Source organism: Mytilus galloprovincialis, chromosome 2, assembly GCF_965363235.1.
Source record: "Mytilus galloprovincialis chromosome 2, xbMytGall1.hap1.1, whole genome shotgun sequence".
NCBI classification, from domain to species: domain Eukaryota; kingdom Metazoa; phylum Mollusca; class Bivalvia; order Mytilida; family Mytilidae; genus Mytilus; species Mytilus galloprovincialis.
In genome coordinates, this window is record NC_134839.1 from 7,079,177 (window position 1) to 7,106,095 (window position 26,919).

The window sequence follows — 26,919 nt, forward strand, 5'->3', positions numbered from 1 at the left end:
TTTTAATTTCTTTCGTACCTATCTTAGTATATAATTCTCAAGTCGAACGTGACTTGGTTGCCATTTTTAACTCCTCCCCGGTAACAGTTCGTGTCTCCTCTTGCTATATGCATATATACCTTTTTGTTGACCAGTGATTAAGATTATACTACAATGTTGCATGCTTTATCCGCATTTTTTTCAAAATTTTACCTTTGTTTTGTTCAGACATAGTTGGAATTTTATGCGACTGTCCTACAAGTGAAATGTATTGCTAGCTATAAATCAGGTTTAATCAACCATTTTCAACATAAGGAAATGCCTGTACAAAGTCAGAAATATGACAGTGGTTTCCATTCGTTTGATGTGTTTGAACTTTTTATATTGAAATTGATAAGGTACTTTCCGATTTGAATTTTCTTTTGGATTTTGTATTTTTATTATTTTACTTTTCGTTAATGGTGTGCCTTTACTGGAACACCCCAACATGCTTGTGTGTGCTTGCCTAAACCTACAGTTTTATGATTTTTCATACATTTTTTAAAAGTAATATCATGGAGTAGTTTTTTGACTCCGAATCCGACCACTTATTGTAACCTGGAGAAATATTGCGATTTCGGTGTAGAGTTTTTATGTAGAATTGGATTTTAACATTAGTTGAATAAACAATATATCAAAACTTTTAAAGGAACACAAGCTGTCCAATTCATGTTTACCAAATGTCTCATATTCGACTGATAACCTACTAAAAAATATATTAAAAAAAATGTCTTAAATTAACAATTTTCAATGTATAAACTCGAAATTTTGTATCAGCATTCGTGTGGATTTTAGTCTGGACGCCATATAACAAACTTTTGAGATGACCAACTGTTATATAAATTGATATGAACATAAACATAGCTATCAATAGATAGCCAACGCTTGCAATGGTTTATAATCGTATTCACCTGTATCAAAATTAGTTTTTAGCTCACCTGGCCTAAAAGGCCATGTGAGCTTTTCTCATCACTTGGCGTCCGTCGTCGTCGTCGTCGTTAACAATTTTTCAAACATCTTCTCTGAAACTACTGAATGGATTTGAATGAAACTTTAAATGATTGTTCCTTAGATTATCCTGCACAAAGTGTGTGCTTCGATTTTTGATCCGTCAAAAAACATGGCCGCCGTTACTTAAAATAGAACATAGGGGTCAAATGCAGTTTTTGGCTTATATCTCAAAAACGAAAGCATTTAGAGCAAATCTGACATGTTTAAAAATGTTCATTAGGTCAAGATCTATCAGCCCAGAAATTTTCAGATGAATCAAACAAACCATTGTTGGGTTGCTGCCACTTAATTGGTAATTTTAAGGAAATTTTGCAGTTTTTGGTCATTATCTAATCTTGAATATTATTATAGATGAAGATAAACTGTAAACAGCAAAAATGATCAGCAAAGTAAGATCTACAAATAGGTTAATATGACCAAAATTGTCAATTGACCCCTGAAGGGGTAAATGTCCTTTAATGACAATTTTTCACAATTTGTTCATCATATTTGCTAACTTTAAAAAATCGTCTCCTCTGAAACTACTGAATGGATTTAGATGAAACTTAGCATGATAGTTCCTTAGATTATCCTACACAAAGTGTGTGCTTCGATTTTTGATCCGTCAAAAAACATGGCCGCCCTTACTTTAAATAGAACATAGGGGTCAAATGCAGTTTTTGGCTTATATCTCAAAAACGAAAGCATTTAGAGCAAATCTGACATGGAGGTAAAAATGTTCATTAGGTCAAGATCTATCAGCCCTGAAATTTTCAGACGAATCAAACAAACCATTGTTGGGTTGCTGCCACTTAATTGGTAATTTTAAGGAAATTTTGCAGTTTTTGGTCATTATCTTGAATATCATTATAGATAAAGATAGACTGTAAACAGCAAAAATGATCAGCAAAGTAAGATCTACAAATAGGTTAAGATGACCAAAATTGTCAATTGACCCCTTAAGGGGTGAATGTCCTTTAATGACAATTTTTCACAATTTGTTCATCATATTTGCTAACTTTAAAAAATCTTCTCCTCTGAAACTACTGAATGGATTTGGATGAAACTTAGCATGATAGTTCCTTAGATTATCCTGCACAAAGTGTGTGCTTCGATTTTTGATCCGTCAAAAAACATGGCCGCCCTTACTTTAAATAGAACATAGGGGTCAAATGCAGTTTTTGGCTTATATCTCAAAAACGAAAGCATTTAGAGCAAATCTGACATGGGGTAAAAATGTTCATTAGGTCAAGATCTATCAGCCCTGAAATTTTCAGACGAATACATGTTTGCCTGGCATGGTTCAATATGTTCAATAAGGCATTGTTTACCAGGTGAGCGATTCAGGCTCTTGAGAGCCTCTTGTTTGTAGATCGTATCATTCGACTGAGTGTTATACGCTTGTTTCATTTTCAATGTTGACGTTCTTTTTCCTTTTACTAGCCAATCACTCATAGCTCATGCATTACCCATCACTAGCTAAGAGGTTCAATTGAAGTATACATGAATACGGATTTGATGAGGTCGAATTATTCACGTGCAAGTTTGATGCTGTTCTGCTTATTTTGACACACGTGATCCAAGCTGGCTGCGAAAAGCCAGTTTTCATTTCACTATTTCACTTTCATAAATGATTAAACAAAACTATACTGTTTTAAACTTGTAGCTAGTGCCCCTTCAACGAAACTTATCGAAATAGTCATTTTGTTAACACAGGTACATCATATATTGAAAGTATAGGACCGAAAATTAAAATAAAAAAGTGACATGTGCAATTCACAAGTCGAATACGGCATAGCATTGTAGGATCTGAATTAAAAGACTACAATATTCTGAGGTTTACTAGTATCCTCTTGTATGCTGGTTGTAGAATATGAAATTATCGGGTTTTTTTCTGGACATTCAACAGAAATGCTCAAATCAAAAAGCTAAAAATTATACCACAATACGTAAATACGTGAATTGCCTAATTACCAAAAGGATACACAAAATGAATACCCAATATGCTAGTGTTTTATTATTATTTTTTACATTTATCAAAGATATATTATAAACCAGGCTCCATTTTCTTTCTAGATATGTCTTATACCAAGTTAAGAATCTGGCAGTTGTTATCAAATAGTCCGTTTCTATGTATGTTCGTTTGTTTTTGTAGCAGTTCAGTGTTTCTGTTGTTCCGTTGGTTTCCTCTAAAGATTATATGTTTCCCCCGGTTTTGGTTTGTAAACTGGATTTGTTTCAGTTCAATCGATTTATGACGATAAGCAGCGGTATACCAATCTAATTCATTTATTCAGTATAAAAAGTACAAAAGCACTGGCTACTGAGTTTGAACTACCCTCTAAGACTAGCAGTTCACCAGCAACATTGTCAGTCGAGCGCTAGATTAAAAACAACAATTTATGAAAACTGTTCTTACGAAACGCTTTTTTTTTAATCACCTTCAACAAGAACGCTAAAACCCAAATATTTGAAAACAAAGAAGGTATGAACTCAAGGAGCTCTTTAAACAAAAGCTTTAGTAGAGGTTTTCCTTTCTGAATCCTGTGTGCTAATTGATAGTTATTGAACACATGTGTCATTTGTTCTCTATATTTTAGTCGCTGTGTAAGAATATCTCATATACGGCTCCAGTCTACAGCAGTTCACTTACAAATGCAGTTAATACACAAATTGCAAAGAAATAAACAAATGAATTTCAAAAGCTTTTAAAATCGTTCACAACATGTCAAACCTTGAATTTTATCTGGTAACAAAAGTTACTGTGAATATATATCTATCATGTTTTAACATTTTTCGGCTTTGTTTCGGAATGTTTTTGTCTTTTGGTATATAGTTTTACTACTTCATTCCCTTGTTACTTACTAAATTATTATACTTTCTTTTTATAAATTTGTTTACAGTCACTAATGTTTCTTTGTATTGTTTTTGGAGCGTTTGCATTATAAACAGTACATCATATTTGTTCATTAAGCCAACTCTGGAGATTTGTTTGGTTAATTATATCATTTAAAAGTACAATCAGAAAAACCTTTGTTTTCAAGAATACATTAATGGACATAAGTCGAATGCTATTGATGGAAACGCAAAATCAAGAACGGTTTAACATGTTGTAATGTACATATTAAGTAGTTCCTCGTTGCTTTTGGGTCTATCGCATATACCTATATCACAAACGTTTTAACACTAATAAGTATTAACTCGGCTTTAATCCTAAAATTATTATTCTAAATGTTTCATGTTTCTCAGGTTGTCCTAAATACTTCATTGTTTCTTAAAAAGTAGTTCACAAAAAAGAAGACATTTTTAAACACATTAGCTATTTTACTTCTTAGATAAATCATCGGCAAATTGACGATAAGACGTGATGCACATAAAAGGACCATTTTCTCTTGCACAAACTTGGAGAACACCGTATCTGTGTCGTCTTATTGATATGCAGCATCCATCAATGCAATCTGAGCTGTCCTCACATGCCTCTCCTTAAATTAAAAATAATATTACTCAGCTCTTTCATATTTTTTATATACTTGATACTAATTTTCGTGGATTTCATTGTAACAATGGAACTACACAAGTGCACGTATTCGAATGTTCAACGATTGAATATTTTGTATAGGAATGTATTAAGAACTTTACAAAACCATAGGGTAAAATACCCATTAAAATGCAACACTTCTCTATCCACGAAAATTAGTATCCACGAAATAAATGAATCCACAGACTCAAACAAAATACTGTTTTGATAAATATGGTTGATGCATGATAATTATATTAAAATACTTGTGCATGTTTTTGCAATGTAACTAAAGTTAGATATTTTAAGTTAAGTACATAAATATAGGAAGATGTGGTACGAATGCCAATGAGACAACTCTCCATCCAAATAACAATTTATAAAAGTAAACCATTATAGGTCAAGTTACGGCCTTCAATACGGAGCCTTGGCTCACTCAGAACAGCAAGCTATAAAGGGCTCCAAAAAAATAGTAATGTAAAATCATTCAAACGGGAAAACCAACGGTCTAATCTATATAAAAACGAAAAACGAGAAACACTTATGAACTACATAACCAAACGACAACTACTGTACATCAGATTCCTGACTAAGGACAGGTGCAAACATTTGCAGCGGGATGTAAACCTTTATTTTTGGAAAATGTTCCAAAACAATCATTATTACTCAGTGTAAAACGTTACTTTTTGCATCAGAGTTGATGTCATTTTTTAAAATGACATGGTCTAATAATAAGGGATTATATATGCCTTTAAGAGACAACTGCAATATTATCATCATACCGTGTAATGTAAAATCATAAATTAGTGCGAGTAATGCGACTAGGTGAGTATAGCAATAATATAAACTCGCATTTTGATATCTTGTAAATAAACCTGTTCGCCGCTTTCCCCGAAATCGTTTTCATCAATCTCGAAAACATTTTCATTCTTTTAAAATTTGAAATAATAAATTCACGCGATTATTTCTGAATTTACAGTATTTGCACCGTATATAACAAACAACAAATAGGGCTTAAACAGATTTGCAACGTTTTTACGGTCAACCTTGGGTGACTCTGTTCGATTCAAACTTTTTCCGAAATTCTAAATCATTTATTAAAGGAAAAATATACACCGTATGTTTTAAATCATGTCAGTACCGACGTAACCACTATTGAGATGAAGATGCCCTTGGGAACTAATAAACCACAAGCAGTTGTGTCAAAAACTGGATAATAGATATAATAACTTATCATATATGATATTAATAGATATAAAAGAATACTGACTTACCTTCAAATTTAGTTGGCTGGATATCTCCCCGAATATATTCAAGATCTCGACAAAGTCCAATTTTCCTACCTGAAATTTATACTTTATCAATAAGTGTGTCATTATACGTAGAAACATCATTATTTGATTATTTATATTCACAAGCTTAAACTATGTAAATCACTTGTAATGAGAAACACGATGGAGGTCGTATGTGGAGACAGACGAAGCTGCCTTTTCTCTTAGTTCACTCCTGGTGTTTGTTGGGGTTTGTGTTGCTACTTTTATAGATCTCTGAGTAGTGTTGTTGTACTGGTATTTTTTTTTTTCGTTTTTTCGTATAAACCAACAATAAAGGCAACAGTAGTATACCGCTGTTCGAAAGTCATAAATCGATTGAGATAAAACAAATCCGGGTTACAAACTCAAACCAAGGGAAACACATCAACTATAAGAGGAAAACAACGAAACAACAGAAACACTAAAGTGCATAACACAAACATCATAGCATCACTTATGAATATCTGTTTTGGGATAATGGATTTAAAAATAAAAGAATGAATAGAATAGATTTCAGTTAACACATTCGTTTTCACTAATGAACATCTGTGAGACCGGACTCAATGAATTCATAAGAATGACTTAATTGACACCAACGCTTACTGGACAACAAAGAGAAGAGAAGAGACCGTGTTGTCCTCTGAAGAAAATTCTTTGTGAATACTCATAATACTATTTCGATCATAAGACTAACATAAGATACACTCAACATGCACCTCGCGTTTCACAAATAAACTATGAAAGGGTGATTAAAAGGACATTCACTAATGAGACGTTTTTGGGGAATCTTTCACAATAGGACTAACATAAGATATACTTAATAGCTTGCGATGAAAAGAAAAAAAACAAAGAAAAAAAGGCGTACTTATAGTTATTTTCACCAACATCAATATTCCCTAACACGTCTTTTAATGTGTTCATTGCATTCTTTTAACTGGCACGTTTTGTTTTTTGATTTTGCCATGTGATTATGGACTTTTCAAATTGATTTTCCTCTGAGTTCAGTATTTTTGTGATTTTACTTTTTTTTTCACACCATCTTTAGATTAAAAGAGAACAAATTATGTACAACTACATTATGTTGCAATATCTAGTATCAAAAAGTTAAACCACAAAAATACCGAACTCCGAGGAAAATTCAAAACGGAAAGTCCCTAATCAAATAGCAAATTCAAAAATTCAAGCACATGATAACAACTGTCATATTCTTGACGTGGATATAGGCAAAAATGGTAAAGATGATTTATCTGACCTGTAATGTAAAGCAAGTCACCATACTTGTAATTTAGCACGCCTGACCCGTGGTACATATATTAGGGACTCGTTAGCTATAATCGAAACATGACAGTTGAAGGGCAAAGCAAATATGGACCAAGCGGAAGGGCATTAAAATCAAAATAATTCGACAGGTTGAAGAAAAACGGCTTATGCAATCTATTCCATTGGGCAGAAATAATTCCGTGTTTCAAATAATTCAACATTTCACGAATAACTAATTTAAAGATACACAGCTTGTTCAAGAGGTATTAGACCCATCGGTGGTCTTCGGTTGTTATCTTTTCTTTGTTCGGGTTGTTGTTCTTTTAACAAATATCTTATTTCCATTCTCAAATTTATAATAACATTTTCTGCTGTATTGACAATGACTACCATGTCATAACTCAAATAGGTTTTCAGGTGTATAAACCTTCCATCTTAATTGCACAATTTAATAAAATGAATGTAAATCTACAAACAGTTCGAAAATAGACTTTCTTTAGCGAGAGAAATTTATGTATTACTGAAAAATTATTACACCAGGGTTTTCGATATCACAAACTGGTCAAAACATTTACTAAATTTTATCACCGGTATAAGGAAATAATTCGTAAATATAACTCAACATGCAGACATCTTATACGTTCAGGTATTTCACATCCAAAATTTTATGGAAATATTCTTTATAAAGCACAAAAATGTCAGTATTCTCCTCAGAAACTAACAAAACCTTTAAATAGACTTATTAAAAGGGGATATAGTTACGATACTGTTGTCAGGTCATTAAAGATTGCATATTTTGGCTTTAACATTGATTCACTGATAGGGTCTTTGCATCGGAACTAAACACATTTATTTCTTAAAAAAACAGTTGTTGGCATGACACGGGTTATGTTCTTCTCATATATTTTATGATAGTATGATACTAAACCCCTAACGGGAGGGATTGTACCTGATATTCATATGATGAAGACATAATTTGTCAATCAGTTTAATTGAGGTCTGGAGCTGGCATGTCAGTTAACTGCTAGTAGTCTGTTGTTATTTATGTATTATTGTCATTTTATTTATTTTCTTTTGTTACATCTTTTGACATCGGACTCGGACTTCTCTTGAACTGAATTTTAATGTGCGTATTGTTATTCTTTTACTTTTCTACATTGGCTAGAGGTATAGGGGGAGGGTTGAGATCTCATAAACATGTTTAACCCCGCCGCAATTTTGCGCCTGTCCCAAGTCAGGAGCCTCTGGCCTTTGTTAGTCTTGTATGATTTTAAATTTTAGTTTCTTGTGTATAATTCGGAGTTTAGTATGAAGTCCATTATCACTGTACTATTATGCATATTTTAGGGGCCAGCTGAAGGACACCTACGGGTGCGGGAATTCTCGCTACATTGAAGACCCATTAGTTGCCTTCGGCTGTTGTTTGCTCTATGGTCGGGTGGTTGTCGCTTTGACATATTCACCATTTCCTTTCTCAATTTTATTTCAACATTAAAAGCCAGTAGTAGTTTACAGATGCAAACATCTCATAATAAATATAAAAGAAGATTTGGTAGGATTTCAAATTTGACAACTCCCCATCAGAGACCAAATGAAGAAATAACAAATGGTCTTTTACATAAAAAAAAATCCCATACAACATAGCAAGCTATAAAAGAGCCCGAGATGGCGAAAGAAAAATACTTCAAAAGTGAAAACTAACAAACTGCAACAAATGATAACTACTGTTTATTGTGTACTGTTATTTGATCGGTTAATTTTGTTCATAGAGATATAAAGAAATATAATCAAGATATTCATATACATACCAGCGAACAATGAAAGTTTTGAATCCATAACACACACATCATTTCTGCTACAACACTGGCTTGTATAGAAACACTCTTCGTTAGCTTTTATACACTAAAATATAAAGATTTGTATCATTAATTACATGCATATTTTATCGTATGGTAGTCTGCATATTCAAGAGTCCTTTTATCTAGCAATATAACCAGGCTTAAACCACAATTTCTTACATAAGGAAATGCCTGTACAACATCGAGATAAAATATATTATGCTTGTCTGAAGAAGTAGTATAAAAGTAAGGTTTCAATCCCTCTTGCAAAGTTTACCTTAGACGGATGTGTGTTGCTATGATTGTCGAAACAGACCATTTTTTCACCGCCATATCGTGTGATGAATAAGGGCCCTTTCATATTTTGTACTTGGGCTTGTATTAACGATTCGCCTTCAACCTTAAAAATCTTGATTAATTATTATGAAGGTACATGGACTGATGGCTTTTCCCTTTTGTGAAAATACATATATTGTAAGGCATCTATCCGTTTATCTAGTTATGTAAAAGTGTATTCTACACCTGCATCGAGTGTATTCTGTCGCATGTGGAGAAACGTCGATGTACACACTCGATGTTCAACCATATCTCCTTGAATAGGTAAAACAACATAGAACAACATAGATCACAATAACGATTATTAGCTGTTAGCTGCATCATCAAAGTACATTCTGGGGTATTAAGGCTTCAGCAACTATAAAACTCGGAACTGGTATCCGATCACCGGAAGCGTAAGCCTATCCTCCATATGACTAATTACTCTGTAGTGTGAATTTATCTTTGTGATGTCATATCATAATTGTGTTTCCTAATTTTTATTGAATATTGAATTTGTTTATGGTTTCTTTGATGAGATATTAAGGTTTCCTGACGTTTCATTTATATTCTTTAACAAGTCAAAGATCTGGTCAGATTAATTTAACGTAAAAATTAATAACAAAAATACAGAACTCTGAGGAAAATTCAAAATGGAAAGTTCGTAATCAAATTTCTAATTCAAAAGCTCAAACACATCAAACGAGTGGTTGACAACTGTCACATTCCTGACTTGGTATAGGCAATATTAAATTATTGCTTTAAAAAGAACGAATAAATAAAGGCAACAGTAGTATACCGCTGTTCAAAACTCATAAATCTATGGACATAAAAACAAAATCGGGGTAACAAACTAAAACTGAGGGAAACGCATTAAATATTAGAGGAGAACAACGATACATCATTAAAATGTAACACACACAGCAAAAAGCCTGTAAAATATGTTTATAACGTCTTTCATATACAAAAAAAACTTTCGATATCGGATTGCTTCTGAGTATTAAAATTGTTACTTTTTAGTAGGTAGCCCCTTCTTAGTTTTGAGAGAGATTTCATTATTGCAGACCATGAAACTAGGATTTAATTCAAGGTTATTTTCTTTAAATATAACCTGCAGACATTTTTTCGGTCAATGGATTATTTCTAAAAAACAAATATTTGTTTTGTGAATAACTCTTCATCCAAAGCTTTCACTTGCAATCTCAAAACATGTCATAGTTTCCCTACTAATATCTAAAACTATTGTTTATAATAAATTCTTTATTTAAAGAGGGTAACTCAATTAGAAATAGTCTAATTTTCATTGAGGCCCTCAAACAAAATACATGCATACAGTTAACATTCATACATTAATTTACAATATATATTACTAGTATATACACAATTCAATCATTGAAATATACAAAGGGTAATAAATGACAATATTTGATATAGTTTTGTTAGAGGAAAACAAATTAGTTGACTTGCATATAATTTTCAAGAAAATGATTATAACTATGTTTCTTGAATAATTCCACATTAGGACATTTCTTTATTTCGAGTGGTAAATTATTCCATACTTTGGTTGCAGAATAATGAAAAGATTTTTTATAAAAATTTGTATTTGGTCTTGGAACAAAAAGATCATTATTAGAGACAGATCGTAAGTTGTGGCGTTGCACATCATCAATATTTAGTATTGCTAAGTAATCAGGTGTTAGCCCATTTACAATTTTATACATTAGAATTGATTGTTGGTATTTTATTCTTTTGGTAAAAGATAGCCATTTTAAAGAAGAAAACATGAAATTAGATGGAATAGAAATATCGCATTCCAGTATAATTCTTGCTACTCTTTTTTGAAGTTTTATGATTCTATCTGAATCTTTTTGTAATAAATTTCCCCAAACTGAACTACAATAGTCTATATATGGTAGAATATTTGCATTATAAAATAGTTGCCTTGTGTGTATAGGCAAATATACTTTAATTTTATATAAAAGTGATACTTTAGATGAGATAATTTTACATATACGATCAACATGATCTTCCCAGCTTAAATTTTTATCAATGTCTATTCCAAGTAATTTGAAAGAATGGACATTCTCAATACATGTTTCGTTGACGGTAATACATAATTCTGATAGTTGTTTAAGTTTTTGTTTTGAACCCAATTTCATACACTTAGTTTTTTGTGCATTGATTTTCATACTGTTATTGTTACACCAAGATTGTATAGCATTTAAATCATTTTGCAATATGCTGTTTATTTTTTCAATGTTTTTATCATGAAAATGCAATGTTGAATCATCAGCATATAAATCCATATTGGATTGTTTAACATGAAGTGGTAAATCATTTATATATATTAAAAATAACAGCGGACCTAAAATAGAACCTTGAGGCACTCCATACTTTACAAACGATTTATCAGATTTAATGTTAGCGTATTGGACTTCTTGTTGTCTGTCAGACAAATATGATTTTATCCAATCTATTATATGTTTTCCGATATGATAAAATTTTAACTTTTCTAGAAGTATGGCATGGTTAATAAGGTCAAAAGCCTTACTGAAATCTAAAAACACTGTACCAACTATTTCTCCATTATCTAAATATTTTAACCATTCGTCAATTAGTTTAGTTAGCGCTGTTTGGCAGGAATGACCTTGTCTGAAACCTGACTGGGCGATATGTAACAATTTTTTATTGTTAAGGAATGCATATAACTGTGTACATACATGTCTTTCGAAAATTTTAGATATGGTATTCAAAATAGAAATTGGACGATAATTTGAGGGAATATCTCTTGGTCCTCCTTTATGTATAGCAGTTACTCTTGCAAGTTTTAATTTTTGCGGAAAACGATTTGAAGTTATACTTTTGTTTATTAAAAAAGTTAATGATGGGGATATTATTTCTGCACTTAACTTTAAAAATTTGGGACCTATTCCATCTAAACCTGCGGATTTATTAATATTAAGATGTTTTAGTTGAGAACACACCTCTCCAATGGAAATGAGTTTTAAATGAAAATTTTCAGTTTTCTTTAATTTTTCACTAGTAAAATTTTGTAGCATAGAAAAATCCATATCTGAAGTATTATTTCCAATAAGTTTTTCAGCTACGGATGAAAAATGAACATTAAGAGTATTTACAATATCTTGGTTGTTATAAACCGTTTGATTTTCATACTGCATTTTAGGTGGAAAAATATTATCCTCTTTTGGATTTAACTCTTTAATATGATTCCAAAGTTCTTTACTATTTTTGGAACTAGTTATGGCGTTTTGGTAATATTCCTTTTTTGCATTAAATATTAACGACGTTGTTTTATTACGCCACTTTTTAAAGTTTATCCAATCTTTTTTTGAATGATACATATTCCTATATTGAATGGAGTTTTTAATTTCTTCATTAAACCATTCGGCTTGTTTAAATGTTTTTACTCTTTTAGTTTTCATTGGTGCATGCTTGTTTATAACTTGATTAAAAAGTTCATACCATTTGTCGACAGCAATATCAATATCATCTTCCATTTCAACAATATGAAAAGGGGTTTGATGTAAGTCTGTACAAAAGGCATCTTCATTAAATTTTTTGAAACACCTATGCTTTATTTCGATATGATTTTCTTTTTTTATCTTTATATTGATTTTTCTATTTAAGCATATAGGATAGTGGTCACTTAAAGCATATGAAGGTACATGACAATGGACAATATTTTCAGGATTAGTAGTGTAAATATGATCAATTAGAGTTTCAGATTTGTCACAAATACGTGTTGCAGTGGAAATTTGTTGTTGAAGATTAAAATTGTTTATGAAATTGATCCATTTTTTATTCTCAATTTTAATCAAGTCAATATTAAAGTCCCCCATTAAAATTATCTCTTTGTTTTCTGAAAGAGCTGCATTCTGTTTGTGTCTCGTTAATCTATCGTTTCATTGATATTTACCAACACCCCTCCATATGCATTCTAGGAGAAGGTATAGAAAAACAATCAGTTTTGGTCATATTTCTATTGTTTTAATTAGAAATCCATCAAAAGTTATCGACGTTCTCATTATATTTCATCGGGGTGTATTAATCAAACAGTCGGAAAAAATTACAACGTGTTTGCCGAACGTGTGCACCCATAATAATTAAATCAGGGATCGGATTTACCAAATACTATTTTACCAGTTTTAGAAAATATAATTGAATAGACAAATCTGTTATTACTTCTTTAATTGTTATATATATCTATTGTTGAATAAATGCGCCTGATACCCGAATGATTATTTTACGTATTAACAAGTTTGTCTAGTCTTCACTGATGCAATTAGAAACACGCGGTTGTATGACCACAAAATGTGCTATGCGTTAACATTTAATTTGTCATACATATTATAAAATCATTAGACCAAACCAATGGTGTCCAAGCTTGAACTTTTAAAAATGTGTTTGTATTATTTTATTTTTGTTAATTCTGATTCAGTACTGTTTGTTGTTATTTTGTTACAGTACTATTTGTTATTCATTTTCTTTACAGTACTGAAAAAAAAATTCTTTACAGTACTGAAAATTTTATTTTTTTCATAGTACTGTGTATGTTTAATTTTGTTACAGTACTGTTTGTTGCACAATTCAACATGCAATTATTGAAAATTTTGCTGAAAATTCCATCTGTCCTTTGGTTCATAAAAAAATAAACATATCAGTGTATAAATATTGGTACCGTTTATGTTATACATAAATTCCATGCGTCAGAACCGCGTTTCTGGATTGACTTTCACAAGTTAAGCTTGCTATTTCAAAATCGAGGATGTTAAAGAACTATAACAGTTGAAGAGGTTTTGACTTACAAAGACCTAAAAATTGTAGCCGAATCCATGTAAGGACAACTTTGCCCAGGAAGTTGAAACCTCAGTTTATTGATCTTGATCATTCATACATCTGAAGACAAAAACTACTCTGATTTTAGAAAACAAACAATAAATTTCAATAATCCGTTTTAATAAAGATCTTAAGACCTATTGAATGCCATATAATATTCCAAAGATTGTTGAATTTATCCCTGAGCGCTATCTAATAGCGGAGTTAGGATTAGTCAGATAGTGTGAGTACAGCATGTCCTTCGTATAAATCAAATCATATAAACGCAAGAGGTGTAAAATTGACGAGATGATTATAAGTATCAGCTATTGATTACTTTAAACAGTATCATAACACGTCATTAATATGTCTGCAATAACTCTCTAGAGAGAGAACATACAAAGTGTTTCACTCAATATCTTTATGATGTAACGTTTTTGTTTATAAGCATATATCTACGACTTGATGTATTCTTTTAAAATCAATTGATTACCATTCCCTATTCTATATATTGCATTAAGCTTATAATTTTTATTCGTTTATGATTAATTCTGTGTTTTAGGGCCAATCTGCCAAAAAATCAGGCAGTGGTGAAAATGTGACAAGTAAAACCACTCAAATTTACATTAGTTTTAGTTCAAAACGAGTACGGGTGCACAAATATAACCTTATCTTTTATATGGTACTTAAAGATTTAATTTGTTTAAAATGCACTAGAAATCACCAATTAAGGGGATCTAACTCTTATTTGCTCTCATTCTAATTAGTTATCAAAGGTACCAGGATTATAATTTAATACGCCAGACGCGCGTTTCGTCTACATAAGACTCATCAGTGACGCTCAGATCAAATCGATATAAACCCAAACAAGTACAAAGTTAAGTAGCATTGAGGACCCAAAGTTCCAAAAATTTGTGCCAAATAACATTACGGCTACTGTAATCTATTCCTGGGATAAGAAAATCCTTATTTTTTTTAATTTTTTTTTTTAAAGTTTTGTAACAAAAATTGATAAAAATGACCAACATTCATCTAGAATTCTCAGATACGCAGAAAAAAATAATCTACCATTTCTAACTCATGATGGGGTGGTGGGCTTTATTCGGTAATGTTTTGAATTTCTTTTTAATTTCCTATTTATCAAAAGACTGGCACTTAAAAATAAATTGTTATTTAGTGCGATAGCTAATACGATAACTACCCGCTAGGGTCAAAATGATATGGACAAAAAAGCCTCCATTCCAAAAAAAAAAGGGATAAGAACCACTTTGCGCCCTTAAATAGAATACATTTCAAAGAACCCATAAAAAAATTATATTCTTACAAAATTATATTAATCATTCGTTAAGTAAATGCAATCAAATCAGAACTTCAATCATTTATAAGAATTAACTGTAAATAATGTCATTCAAATATTATCATAAGCACACTTAACCAAGACGTGTATTCAGGAAATTACTTCAATAGACAGATAGCTAAAAGACAACTTTAGGTCAATATACATATTTCAACAGCTAACAGTGCTGTAACAAAATTCACAACAAAGAATTTTGGAACAAAATTAACATTTGATATCATTGCTTGTGGGGGAAACGAGTCCTCATCCAAAGTGATATACAAATCCCAAAGAATGCATTATTCAACTATCAAATCAACTCTATTAACGCTTTGAGCGTTCCTGATCAACATTTATCCATAAAAGTGCTTCGAACGCATGCAAATCATAATGTGTTGCTTGTATTTTGTACAGAACTGGGTCGATACCTCTGCAGTCCCAAGGGATATATCATCAGTTCAAAAGGCAGTACTTTTAACATTCCTTTTTGTAAATATTTAAATTATAAAAAAAACTATGATTTCCGCTCCCTCAGGTAAAATTTTACCTTTGATGGATTTGGCTGTTTTAGGTTCTCTCTTCAATTGTTTCGGTTCTTTGCTTTTAAATATTCGGTTATTAGTGTTCTTGACGAAGTGAAATCCTCAAAAGCGCGTAGGATGCATGCAATTTAAAAGTGACATTTTGGATGTTTCTGGCAGTAAATTGAAAATATTACCAATATCATTCATCTAGATCCACATAAAACCATTGACAATTTAGAAACATTTGTTGATTTCATGGAGTGGATCACAAAATATGGGTTTGGTATGATTCTTAGTTGAACTTCTAATCATAAGACAATAAAGAGAGGTTTTTTTCAAACCTATATGAAAATGTATTCCCAACTTATATTATTCAGAGTTTTGAAACCGTATTGCAAACAAACTTCTGTATACATACAGAAAGACTCTTTATAAAATAAAAAAACGTAAAACTGAACTCTTGATAAATTAAATTCCATTTACTTTATTTGAATATTTACATAAGAATCATCATATTTCTTAGTCATAAACTATTCATCTGTCGATACAAAATTGTGGAATACATGTAAAATTTTCAAGAGCATTGAGTGAAAGATATGAAAGAAATATGCCACTTTCACTTTTCTTTCCTTGATAATTATGTTTCCTTTTAAAGTTGCATCCAATATGCAGCTTATCTTTTATTTAAATGTTTTCTATACTTTTTTTAATGTACGATTACAGAAGTGCTTCGATTGCGACGTTCGTAAAAGACTATATGACCAAAAGAATACATAAAATAATACAAAAGCCAACCACTAACGAGGCTGTTGACCGTTTTATGTCATGAATTTGAGATTTAAATGTCATAAACTGCCACAGTTTAATATACAATAAATGTAAGAATTGTTTCACTGCCAGTTGCGTTGATAGCAGGTTGTAATTACTCATCTAACTCCGTTTTGACTTAATAGTCTTTAGAAGATAACAATACTCGGTAATGAAATTATCCATAGTCCCTTAGATTCTGTAATGGCGAATATCAATTCACCTCAATGACAAACACATTAAGGTACTACAAAAGCCAACCACTGACTGTCATGTTTTGAAATGTTTAAATGTCACGAACTGCCACAGTTTAATATACAATAAAAGTAAGAATTAAATTGAATTGAAAACAAATGAAGAAAGATAAAGAACTTCATTATTTCACTGCCAGTTGCGTTAATATCAGGCTGGAATTACTCTGTTTTGACTTAATAGTCTTTAGAAGATAACAATACTCGATAATGAAATTTTCAATAGTCCCTTAGATTCTGTAATAGCAAATATCAATACACCTCAATGACAAACACATTAAGGTACTACAAAAGACAACACCTGACTGTCGTGATGTTAAATGTTTTTAAATGTCACAACCTGCCACTGTTCAATTTACAGTAAAAGTAAGAATTGAATTTAATCGAATACAAAAGAAGAAAGATAAAGAGTTTCGTTGTTTCACTGCCATGGGCATTACTTTCAGGCTGCAATTACTCTTCTGACTGTTTTGACTTAATAGTCTTTAGAAGTTAACAATACTCGATCATTTAATTAGACAATAACTCAGCAATCAGTCTGTGTCAGGGGAATGAATAATAAAGAAAGTGATGGTAAACCAACAATTCATTTGTTTCCATTAACCTTTCTTAATAGAACGATAACAGCATACATTGTTCAGGAAATTATTTCTCTTGAAAATGTGCTAATGCATATATTGAATTGTGATTTGCAACGTGATAAGTTCACTTAACAGTAGTGTAAACCGACATTGATATTATTGCAATAATCTGAAATTTACAACGTGGTAATAGACATCGTCAACAACTGTTCATTTCAAAGAAAATAGATTTAAACAACTTGGAACATATAATATGATTGTCTATATGTTTCTAACAATGGTAATTGCAAGGAAGAATCAGAAGGTCAAGATATATTGGTGAAAACCGAATTACACGTCATGAATGATTGCGAGCTTAGAATAGCAACCATTTGTTAAAAGATACTCATATGTTTTATGTCCTTTAAGAAATAAAATATGGTGTCAAGTTATGTCTAAGAACAGTGCTGCAGCTGCTAGTAAAGCCGCTTTGTCTTTGATATCTATCTATGTTGAACGATATTCAGTCTATGTAGTTAAGGTCAAGGATCAGTAAATAAACTAGTCCATAGATTTTTTTAAAAGTTAGAACTCAATTAGATATTGAAAATATACATCAGAAAATGTAAAATAAAGTATATGTCACCGACTTCGTTTTCAAGAAAAATCCATTTTTAAAATGGTCCGAGAGGGTACTCAATTACATTGAATATATAGGGTAAATCTATATTTTTCTTCTACAATTTTCGGTTTCTGGTATAAATCACGAGAACCGCTCCATAGAATTTTTTTTTAAATTAATATTTTTTTCCTCTATGTCTTACGAATTAGATGATATTAAAAAAATATATGGTCACCGACTTCGTTTTCCCTGTAGAAGCGACGCAAACCCAACATTTTGACCAAAAAAAAGAACATCAAAATTCGTGACGTCGTAATTTTTATTATATAACGTCAAGTTATCATGCTAATAATTTCCAACGTTCTTCGTGTTGATTATGCACGATGACTATGTGTTTCGTATTGATAGATTCTTTTTATCATAAGAGTCTGGATAATTATCATAAATTTTTATTTAGTATTACCAATATTCTTTATTCTTTATATTTTAGCACCTCATTATACACTTTTTCTTTTTTTTTTCTTTTTTGTATTTTATTCTGCAATTTTTGCCCATAATTCTGTATTCCGTAAACCCCAATCAGAACCTCTTTTATTGAACATTTTAAAAAGAAATTATACGTTGTAAAAAATGTGATACATGTATGTTCATTATCAATATACATATCTAAATCAATTACTAATTCAGACAAAAATACGTTGTAAGTACATGAACGCAAAAATGGTAAAATCTTAAAAATAGAAATCATCAGGGTTACTGTCTACAAGTTGACGCAATAAAAGATGTAAATGAAGCTATATTTTTGTATGCCCCCTCAACTACCTCTGTACGTCTGTCCGTCCGTCATTCCGTCTGGCCGCCCGTCCTTCCCTCCGTCCGTCCGTCCGTCCCACTTTATAGTTTATAGTTATTCCGCATACAGTTTGAATCCTAGAACGTACTTTGCTGTCTGTTTGCATGTGGTCATGGTTTTGATCTTTATTAATATTTGCTCTAATGAGAGATAGTTGAACTTTGTCATTTTTGGGTAACCAATTCATAAATCTCTTAGACTATCTTGTAAGTCATCTGTTGACACTTTTTCCTCCGTTCCGATATATGATTTGGCCACTTTTGAAGAAAAAAAACGGGTTTTTTTAGCAGCGGAACATGTAAAAGCTTGTGTTTTGGTACTATATCACGACAGAACGTGTTCTGTCCATATACTGCTGCTTAACATCGCATATATAAACAAACATTATATCAATGATTCTACAAATTCTTGAAAGAGTGTCGTGTGGTTATTTATACATCTTCAAGTTAACAAGTAAAACACGCAGACAAACTGACATCTTTGTTAATATCTTTTTTATTCTGTATAAAATTTATATTATACAAGTCTACAAAAACGTTTTAAAAAGGTTTACTAAATGGTTATTGTTCCATAAGTGTACATATGTATGCTCGAAGTATATATAGAATCAGTACATGATACACAACATGCGACAAATAAAAGGGGGGGGTAGTAATGACAGGAAACTAAATTAAACTAAGGCTTTGATGGATGTAAACTGTAATAAAACTGGAAGTTACATAAGGGGAACAGGAAATAAGAATATATTGCATCACTTACAACAACCTTTAAATTGACCAGTGATTTTTTATTCATTACTGACCAGCAACACCGAGATAATCCAATGATTTTTAAGGGTCCATATGAAGCGTGGACCTAAATGTTCTTTATCTTTAGATATAACGCTTATTCTGTAAAATCTTCAATTAACGATTTTGTAAAATTCTGTACATGGTCTACACTATTATATTAAATAATTATTTTATTTTCCGTTGTTATTCTTTATGCCCAAGTCACACTGTCCCGATTTTTATATACGATGGACACCCGAATGCGAAAATTGTAAGTTCGTACGAAGTTGGTCCCGATCTCGTTAAAATACCAAAAAAGTGATCGAAGCAAGTACGATGAATAACGGAGTCTATACGATGGTGCCGAAATTATATACGATAGCAAAAGATGGATATACGAAGGTTAACCGAAGACGGGTATTTAAAATTCATATCTCAGCCGAAGCCTACACGATGGATCACGAAGGCTACACAATGGATTACGAAGGCTACACGATGGATTACGATGATGGCACGATGGCCATACGATGTCTAAAAGAGTACAGCTTACGATCAGTGGCGTAGCCAGGCTACTTTTGAGTGTACGCCCTAACCTCGGCGAGAAGTTTGAAGGCCCCAATTGAATCCAAGTTCTAACATCTACTAGTAGTGGGTTCGAGGGGAAGCATTTTTCTGACATAAAAAAAACCCCAATCAATAGCAAGTTGAACATACTTTAGAGACAATCTTTTTAATCTTTTATGTTTAAATTAATGCATTGACCATTGTGTTGATTTAGAATCCAATGGTCATTGGTGTTAGAGAAAATATCCAAACCAGTTACTTTAAAATAACGTTTATAAGGAACCGTAGCGCAAAGCAGTAACTCAAACAAAACCCCTTTTGTGCAAATGACGTTAATGAATATGAAATGATTAATTTTTATAGATGTTCAGGTGCATTATGAAAATTCATAAAGGGTTCCGTGGGACTGTGGTGTTTGCCTGGATTACCACTTCCTAGCGAAAATTGAATCCATTTATCAGCCCATTGCAGGGGTTTAAATAATCAAACATTTTCTGTAGATTTTTTTCGTGAGATGGAATATGACAATATCAGAAAAATTATTACAAATTTATCATGTAAAAAATAATAATCACAGACCGTCGATTAATTGCTAAAAGGTAAGTCCGTATGTCAATGGAAAAAGATATATATAACTTTATATTCTTAAAATTTTGCTTCATACATTAATTTCTTTGCTTATTTTGTATGTCACAAACTTTATGGTTAAAGTTATATGGCAATAATTTAATTTTGGATGTAACGCGTCTTCTGATTGGCTGACGTTATTTTGTTATCAGCCCATAGACATAATTTAGTCATGTGACCGTGACGTTATCAACGTTTTTTTTATGGTTTTCTACGGTTTAAAATGGAATTTAGAATTAAATTATAAGAAATGATTGAAATATTTTTTCTGTCTATTCGAAATAACATTAAAAATGTGGTGCCTGTAATAGTTGCTCTTCTTGTTCCATTTGAATTAATAGAAACAACGCTGTCGCCTTTCTTGTTTTCATAGAATATGATATGAGCTCCATGTTTTGTGAATGTCTTTCTTAACTGTCGTATTAGACTGACCAGTGCATATCGCGCATGGCACTTTAAATGTATTTTAGAGCGAAAATTAACTTACATTTAGCTGGATTTATTGCCGTCGTAGGTCCATCTTGTCGCCTTCGTACTTTTATTCGATGGCAACACGACGGGATTACGAGGTCTTCATGAAGTCGTGTTGTCATCGTAAGACCTTCGGGTAGCTTCGTGATTCATTCGTGTAGACATCGTAATGTCAAAACTGCCCGATGGAAACGATGGAAACACGAATGCAATACGATGTTCAAAGATGCATTCCCGGTGACATTACGATGGTGAGGATGGTGATACGAACTCAATACGAACCATCAACATCGGACGTACCTTCAGGGATTTTTTAACATGTCAAAAAATTTAGAACCCTTCCCGAAGTTGTCCCCGAAGGCTAGAAAAGGTGGCCGATGGTTCTACGATGGTTAAAGATGGCACTACGAATAGCCCGATCTGGATACGATCAGTCCCGATTTTGAAAATTTCCATAATCGTGTTGCCATCGGCGTAAAAATCGGGACAGTGTGACGCGGGCATTATAATTTTGCACTTTTTTGTTCAATTTTGACATTCGCCAGTATTCCTTATTCTGCAACTCCCTTTGAGATCTAATTATATGTGACAATAAATTATTGTGCTTCTCTCTCTGAATTTCCCTTTCTCTCAAGACATTTGTAGTCTTTGTAGTACAGTGTATTTTCCAGTAAATACATCGTGTAAAAACATTTCCGAGGAAACCAAATTAACGGAGGTTGAGACATATGACATAACAACAGATGTACATATTTATGTTTGATATGTCTACAACAACCCCCCCCCCCCCCCTGAGACATGACAGTTAATATTGTGTTTTGTTATTTAGTCCATCTACACAACTGAGGGGGGACCTTAAACGGGACTCCGGGATCGGGTGTTTTTCAGCACGGGATTTCGGGATTGATCCTTTATGGATCCGGCTATTTTTTTTTTTGAATTTCGGTATGGTGGGATTGAAATTTCTATAAATTCGGGACCTCGGGATTTCATGTTTTTAAGTCCGGGATTTCGGGATCAGGACCCCTGCACCCCACCCCCGTCAAATGCATGCCATAAGATGTCTTTTCCTTTTTAATTTTCTTTTGGCCTTGTGTTGTTGTCTGGTTGCTGTCTTATTGAAGTACTGACTACTTACGGGATTTACATTTAACTTTAGGTACTGAAAGTCTGTGACACTGTGCATATTTTTCAGTCGGTATATATAGTAGTACTATGATATAGAGGTGATCGATATAATCTCGTTCTCAACCTTCAAGTTTTATGAGTGAAATAGAATTGAGAACAGTTCTATTGTATATTTGAGGTGCTACTTTCAGCTAGGGTACTTTTTTTTTATTCGGTTAATTTTTACCCATATATATATAACAAATTTCCTTTGAGGAGACAACCGTACGAATCAATACTATTAGGATACTAAGCCCTGTATAAATCTTTAAACCATATACTATTTATACATGTATCTATTTAAAGATTTGAGTTCTATTTTTAACATCGAAATTGCGGACGTGAAAGAAAGCACCATTACAACAACAAAAAACAACGTTAGATTACAAAATGTAGCGATGGATTAATGATCGTGAAACATCATTTTTGCTTATTTTTAATTTGTTATAGTCTAAAAACTGTGTATGAATATTAAACTATTGTTCCAACCGTGAACAAGGTTAATTAATTTAAGTGTATAATAGTTTAGTGCCATCTATGACTGACGCAGCGGCGAATTTATGACCAGTATTAGTTTATGTGGTTCTTTTCCTTTTCTCTAATTTGAAAATATTTTTACTTGTTCCGACTGGTGTGATAATTTTCAAAATATGGGAGATATTATAGTCTTACCGTACAATACTAAGTTTTAACTTTAGTATTAATGTCCCAAACTTGCACCCCTACTGGCCCTAGCTTCTGCTTATTTTCTGCTAGACGATGTCTTTTCCCAGTGAATATAGGGTTTTTGAAAGGACAGTTTTGACATACTACATATAGAATACTTCCGAGACCACACTGTTTTTTCTCATCACAATTATGTAGAAATAGTAGTGAGCAACAGTTTTCACACTTGTTTTAACTGGTCGGCAGATATACAAACTCTACCACCGTATGTCCTGATTTTCATTTTGAAGATCGTCTTCAGGACTGTTTTCATATTCATTTTCAATTTTTTATTTTAGAAAAACAAGTTCATTCTCCTAGAAGTAACATACTTTCCGTCAAATTTACCGTTGACGTTGTCCCATCGAAAAGTCGCCGGGTGCAATTTTAACGCATTTTAACATTGCAAAATCTGGTCAAAGGGACGTAATTCGTACAAAACGTCGCAATATTTCGCGGAATCCGCTAGACGGCGTTCATTTACTGTTACTTGACCTTAACCTATCAAAATGACGTCATGCATAATAACCTTTCCTGCACCATTTTGAATTCTCAAGATGACATACATGTTTGGAGCTATCTAAATCTATTTAGTGGCTAGGCTAGCTAGCTACACGTTCAGTAGTCAAAATCCAAGTAGCATCCATGATATTGAACGTAACCCTGCAAGCATTTTTTAGTTTGAGTACAAGTGACGTTGAATATTTTGAATGATGCACATCCTCATTAAACATGTTGTTAAACACCCTGCTGTTTAAGAAAATTTAACGTTTTAACGTTTTAAAAGTATTTATCACTCCTTCCATAATAACGGTATTAAACTTCTAAATAGTTTCGATGATGACATATTCTTCAAAATGGTAACTTTATCTCAGTTTTTAACAACACCCCGTGTCATAGGTTTCCTCAAAAGAATTAACATAATATACATGATATCAAATGTTGGCATTTGTTATGAAACCTATAGATACATATGTCTATTGATACAATGTGTCATAAATAACATCATTTTAAAAGAGATATATAAGCAATGCACATGACTATGGTAAGCGTCTGAAAGCACACAAAAACTCAATAATTTTATCTGAAATATATATATAAAATGTTCTGCTATATTTGAAAATATAAACCTGTGTACACTTTTACATCCATATGTCTCTTAGTTATTTTGTGTTGTTATGTTGACGTCTCATTGACATACTCTTAAAGCCCATTTATTTAAGAATATTAGTCTACAAAAGAGTACGAAGTACACAAGCAAAATAGCAGGAGGGCCTTTCAATTGCATTGTTTACTATTATGCTTAAATTCTTTATTTCCACGTTGTCCGTGTTTTTTTTTTTTATTATTAATTAACGCGGCGCTTTATAAATATTAATATTGATATGTACAAGTGTGTAATGAAAAAAATCTATATATCCTTTAAATTAGCTTCTATAGATATTAAACATCCATCAAACACTAGAGATACTGGTCGATGCCAAATGACAACGAATGTAATTCAAGAAGATGATATGAAGTTTCGAAATCAATGACTGTAGACGTTTTTATTGGATCTTGTTGGGTTGATGAATGGCGATTTCTGGAATTACCGCCCTTTGACAACCATAAAGAGTCTACACGCTAACAGCAAGTCAATATGTCACTGTATTAAAAGCTATTTAGATATTCAATCACAACCTAAATGTGTGAAATGCTCAGTTTAGATGAAATTAATGTTATCTATGACTTATGTTTGCTGTTGTTGAACGAGGACTTTATAATAGATTACTTTTCATGGCATATACATATTGATAAAATCTACCAATGTACGATGCAAATTTAGTGAAAGATCTAATTAGCAACCTCATCTGCAATTTACCAAAAAGAATATCAATGAATACATTTTCATCTGACTTCGAAGTCGGTTTCAGCATTAAGTAATACAGGTCATCTTGAATGCGTTTATGGATGTGTATTCTCGACCGACTCACTCACAGAGTGAATATAGATAGACAGACTGTATACTTTGTTTGGGAATGGGAGAGTTCACAAGTTAATAAATGTGGCTTAGAAACCTTCATTACTTATAAAAAAAATGCATTTCAATCATAGTTTTATAAAAAGTTCATCATTTCTTAAAGAACGTTTTCCCATGTGTAGAGATTCATACACGGAACGTCATGAAACGTGATTATAAACTGATTGCTTTTGCTAAAAAAAATATCAGTTTTTATTAGAATAACGACAGAATTTGTAAACGCTTGTCGTGTGTATGTGTGTGTTTTTTTGGTTTTTTTTAAATAAATAAGTTGAAAATGGAAATGGGGAATATGTCAAAGAGACAACAACCCGACCAAAGAGCAGATAAAAGCCGATGGCCACCATTGGGTCGTCTACGCAGCAAGAAAAAATTCTGCAAAATACAGTTATAAAACTTACATTGTACTGGTAAAAAATATAAATCTAAACTTTTTAAAAGTATTTCAGTCATTCTGAATCGCGTATTTTGACGTTTTTAGTTCAAAAAATTACACGAAGACAAATAACTTTGACAATTTAAACACAGTTGGTTGAGATTAGAGACTTCCAATTCTGACATGCGAAATAAAAAAGAAGAAATGTACAAAGAGAGCACCAAGACAATTTAACGATACTACATCTTGAAACGAAACATTAATTCCCAATGGTATTGATTTCATTAAACACTTTCTGGTCACAGTAGTCCATATTTAACATAACAGCAAAAGAGACTAAACATGCTATATAAAGTGGTCATTACTAAAAGGGTAGTCACAGCTTATGAACAAAAAGTAAAATAAGTAAAATACCGAACTCCGTGGAAAGTTCTAAATAATATAATAATAAAACAACTGTAACATTTTTATATCGGTCAATACATCTTTCGTAGTCCTGATTACGTCATCAGTAATATCCATAAGATTATGTATTGTCTATTATATATAATTGCTGTTCCGAATTTATTTACATGACAAAAGCGCGTCGCATGTACTTTTTTCATCTAATGTGTATTGCTATTTGTATTGTCTTGAAAGTATTGTTTGTCGGTTAAAACCTGTTCTGTTTATAGCAGTTGCCGAAGCAAGATCGTCGGTTCTCCGAACTTTCCCGAAGTCCTGCGTTGGAAGTTGGTGTGTGCTTACATGTACTGTGTTAACTCTAAAAAAATGTTCATTTATTATGTTTATTATTATTTTAACGGAATTCTGAGGTAACCTCTACAAATATGCAGGACAGGGTAGAACTTGTGATATATTCCCACAAATTTAGTCTTTTTTATGTTTAATCAGAACAACTACAAACAAACAGATCAAAATCATGTTTTTGTTTATGTTGAAACAGGCAAACGATACAAAAGGGAAAACTAAAACTCTTATGTCAAAGAAAGACAGTTGAAACCATGACAAAAAAACAAGAGAAAAACAACAGTTTACACAACAGCACACACAAAATTAATGACTGGGGTAAATAAAAGCAGCCGTAGTATACCGCTGTTCGAACACAAACCCCGTGAATAACCATTGGGAACGCATGAGCCCAAGTAGGTTAATGAGTCCCTGTTCTACGTGTGGGAC

At 32.2% G+C, this 26,919-nt stretch overlaps 1 long non-coding RNA gene across 1 annotated transcript in view; it reads right to left on the reverse strand.

The window, feature by feature from the left end:
• Positions 1-3,989: 3,989 nt before the first annotated feature.
• Positions 3,990-26,919, reverse strand: part of LOC143062775 (uncharacterized) — a 30,542-nt gene continuing 7,612 nt past the window's right edge. Inside the window, exons 2-4 of the long non-coding RNA XR_012974839.1 lie at positions 8,907-9,000; positions 5,800-5,868; positions 3,990-4,490 (exon numbers count right to left, since the gene is read on the reverse strand). This is a non-coding gene — a long non-coding RNA (uncharacterized LOC143062775). The remainder of the gene's footprint in view (positions 4,491-5,799; positions 5,869-8,906; positions 9,001-26,919) is intronic.